This window comes from Engraulis encrasicolus, chromosome 3 (genome assembly GCF_034702125.1).
Source record: "Engraulis encrasicolus isolate BLACKSEA-1 chromosome 3, IST_EnEncr_1.0, whole genome shotgun sequence".
Lineage (NCBI taxonomy): Eukaryota > Metazoa > Chordata > Actinopteri > Clupeiformes > Engraulidae > Engraulis > Engraulis encrasicolus.
Window position 1 is genome coordinate 25,976,089 of NC_085859.1, and position 4,291 is coordinate 25,980,379.

The window sequence follows — 4,291 nt, forward strand, 5'->3', positions numbered from 1 at the left end:
GTGTGTGTGTGTCTGTTTGTTTCTGTGTAAGAGGGAGATAGAGCAATAGGCAGAGAAAGAGATAAAATAAAGAGAAACAGACTGTGTGTGTGTGTGTGTGTGTGTGTATGTGTGTGTGTGTGTGTGTGTGTGTGTGTGTGTGTGTGTGTGTGTGTGTGTGTGTGTGTGTGTGTGTGTGTGTGTGTGTGTGTGTGTGTGTGTGTGTGTGTGTGTGTGTGTGTGTGTGTGTGTGCATGTGCGTGTCTGTGTGTGTGTGTGTGAGAGAGAGAGAGTATTTGTTTCTGTGTGTCTGTGTGTTTATTTCTGTGTAAGAGGGAGATAGAGCAATAGGCAGAGAAAGAGATAAAGAGAGAGAATAAAGAGAAACAGACAGTGTGCGCACCAACATATGTATGTAGGTCTATGTGTGTGTGTGTGTGTGTCTATGTATGTACAGTACTGTATGTCTGTGTGTTTGTTTTGTAGCCTTTACACCACAGCAAATGAGGGAATCTTCCCCTCTTTACCGCCCCATTCCAGTGCTGTGTGTGTGTGTGTCTCCCATGTGCCCTCTCTTGTTACTGTGTTTCTATGCTGCAAGCACAATGCTGTCCACCAGGGATGCAGGCTAGACTAGACCAGAGCAGGCCAGACAGCACTGCTCCATTGTCCACCCTCCCTGCCGTCTCCCCGGGCTGGACTGGGAATCTGGCATGCAGGGTATTTTCCCGGTGGGCAGACAGTCCTCAAGGGCTAATGCTTTAGAGTTTAATGCTTTAGGGTTTATATCATTTTTTTCTTTAAAGGTGCACCGCGTAATATGTTTTTTGCCCATTTATTTCCAGAATGCATGCTGCCCATTCAAAATGTTACCTTTTTCATGAATACTTACCACCACTCTCAAATTCTAAGCATCCATTATGACTGGGAAAATTGCACTTTTCCTACATCAAAAGGGGGATCTTCTCCGTGGTCTGCCATTTTGAACTTCCAGAAATAGACATTTTCAGCTGCAAAACGTACTGTGCTCAGGTCACACTCGTAAATATTAGTTTGTTATGTAGTAAATATTCACGAAACGATCCAATTTGGCAGGAGACAGCACAGTTTCAATTAGCAGCAGTTGCAATACCTACTCTGTCCACCATTCTACACAGTGCACCTATAATGACCGGCCCACAAATTAGATGGGGTGGCCCATCTGTGTATCCTTACAGTATTTCTCAATTGGTTTTGTACATTTCTCGAATCTCTCTCGCAATTTGCAAAACATGATATTCATTCTCAAAACAGCTTTAACAAATGGCAAAATACGGTGGATAACCTGCAAAACCGAGTCTCTTGCTCAAAACCCTTATTTGTCTTTCAAAACCCAAGTTTTTGTGTCAATGAACGTATCAGCGCCAGCAGAATGGTTAGTCATTGTGTCATAGTGTATGGACAAGCTAGTCAAATCAATTTCTCATGTTGTCAATTGAATAGTACACTCTTGAGGATCTTTTCTGAAGCGAAATGTTGTTTAGATGGGATGGGAAATGTTGTAAATTCAGTTTTATATTACATTGATCAGATAAGATTGAGATAGTTTCATGCATTCAGTGACAAAGCTTTTTGAGTGATATGCAAAAGCAATTGATAATGTACGAAATCACTGAGAATTGTACACAACCATGGCATGGTGGACGAGAGCATTTGCTAAATGCCGAAAACAATGAGAAACTGATTTGACCATGTGCACAGGTAACATCAGGAAGTCACAATTGAACAAAGACTTTTGAGAATCATTATTCTGTTGTGAGAAATGTACAAAACCAATTGAGAAAAACTGTAATATACAGTGGACTGAGCCCATCATGATTGTAGTATGGGGGTGGGAGTGAGGGGCTGGTCTATGCCAAAAAACAAAAAATGCCCGGGCCGGTTTGTGGTCCCAGTTCAGCCCTGCTGCCTCTTTATCATGCAGGGCATGACAACAACATTTTCCAGTGAGCTCTTCCAACCACTACAGCAAGGGGGTTCCCAAACTGGGTGGTCCGGGACTCCTACAGTAGGTAGTAAAGTAGAGTAGAGTGTACTTTATTGTCCCCAGGGGGGAAATTTGTCTTGAGCTTCAACAGTCACTCCATAACATTACAGTACTCACTCACATACCCATACAACATAACATAAAGAACATAAGAAACATAGAAAACATACAACATAAAAGCATAAAAAACTGTACACTGTCTATCTGCCATTAAGCATTCTTATCGCATTGGGGATAAAATAGTTCTTTTTTTTGTGTAGTCTGCAGTTCAATGTCCTTAAATGTCCACCTGGGGAAGCAGGGTGAATTCATGATGTTCAGTGTGTAGAGTGTGTGTGGGTCATAGAGGTACTGCATGAGGGTCCTTGAGTGAAGGGACTGTTTGCATAAAACCTTCGGTAACACTTTATTTTAGGGACACATCTATTAGCACTAATACATAAAATATTAATGCATGTGTAAGTAACTTGTAAGGCATGTACTAAGCAAAATAAGACACTTGTTAAGCATGTATTCACAAATGTCTTGTTCATGCACAATAAGGGATTTATTACCAATATAACCTTAGTAAGGACCTAGTAGACCTAGATTTCTATTTATGTGTAAGCAGTAAGGGCCAGAATACAATGTGTATAAGCTCCTGGTACACTGTGTGAACAAACCCTGAACAGTGTGAAAACAGATGTGGAATAAGGGTCCCTATTCTAAAGTGATGCATTGCTCAGCCCAGATGGCTTAGGGCCCCCGCACTACCTAGGGCCCCCACTCTACGTCCCCCCCCCCGGGAAGCAAAGTGTAAGAACATTTCAAAGCCTGCATTAGTCTCAGTTTGTATGAAGATCTCACTTATTCTACTCATTATGTCAATGAGTAATTGGAAGCATTATATAGCAAGGATTGGACGTAAAGTTATCAATGACGGTGGGTGGTGAGATGTCATTTTTTCATACACCAATTAGTTTTAATTGTAAAAACCCTACAATAAATGCAGAATATAACGATGAGTAATAGTTTGGAAGCGAAACTAAGCTATTCCTTTCTGATAAATAAGTTAATGTTTGAGAAAACTTAGCTACAAGAAGTGCAGTGCATGATGGGTAGGCTACGCCCTTAGTCAGAAATGGAATGCATGGCCAATGCAGCAATGATAATATTTCTGTTGTTACGTACATGGCAAATTGTTTGGATAGCAACTAAATTTCACAAGTGAGGGGAGGAGCTAAGGACGTAGGCTCAGAGCTGGTTAGGTTGTCTGTTGGCCTAGATTGCGTACCCATCATGCACTGCACTTCTTGAAGCTAATGTTCTCAAACATTCACTTAATTATCACAAAAGCGTAGTTTAGTTTTGCTTCAAAACTATTATTCTAATGTTTTGCATTTATTTTGGTTTTTTTTACAATTAAAACTCAGTGGTACATGAAAAAAAATTACATCTCACCAACCCACCGCCATTGACAAGTGTACGTTCAATCCTTGCTATATAAAGGCTCTTGTTACCTCCCTCTCATTGATATGAACAAGAGAAAACTAGATGACTCAACTGGGTAAATATTAATTATTTGATATACCCTTACACTTTGTAGATCGGGGGGGCTAGGTAGTGCAGGCCTGGGTGGTGTGGGGGCCCTAGGACTTTGGTAGTGCAGAGGCCCTGAGCCATCTGGGCTGACCAATGCATCACTTTAGAATAGGGACCCTTATTCTGCATCTGTTTTCACACTGTTCAGGGTTTGTTCACACAGTGTGTCGGGAGCTTATACACATTGTATTCTGCCACTTACCACTTACTAATAAATAGAAATATAGGCTTACTGGTCCTTACTAAGGTTATATTAGTAATAAATCCCTAATTGGGCATGAACAAGACATTTGGACATTTGTGAATACATGCTTAACAACTGTCTTATTTTGCTTAGTACATGCCTTACAAGTTACTTACACAGGCATTAATATTGTATGTATTAGTGCTAATAGATGTGTCTCATGCCCCAGGGCCCCATCTGTTTTGGTGTTTGGGGCCCTACTGTGACCGTGGCAGGCCGTATGGGGGGCCCTATCAGTGTTTTGCCCTTGGGCCCTGTGTGCAATTGTTCCACCACTGACTCTCCCTTTCCCATAATGCACAGGGAGTTCCAGAGGCCCAGCAGGTTTCCATGAAGTCAGGGATGTTGTTATTATTATTATTGTGTCATTGCCATGGCATAGGGTTGACTGGTAGCAGTACACAGTGCAGTGTAAATGAAACACTTTTAGAGAGTTGAATTAAACACACATTCTCGTTGGT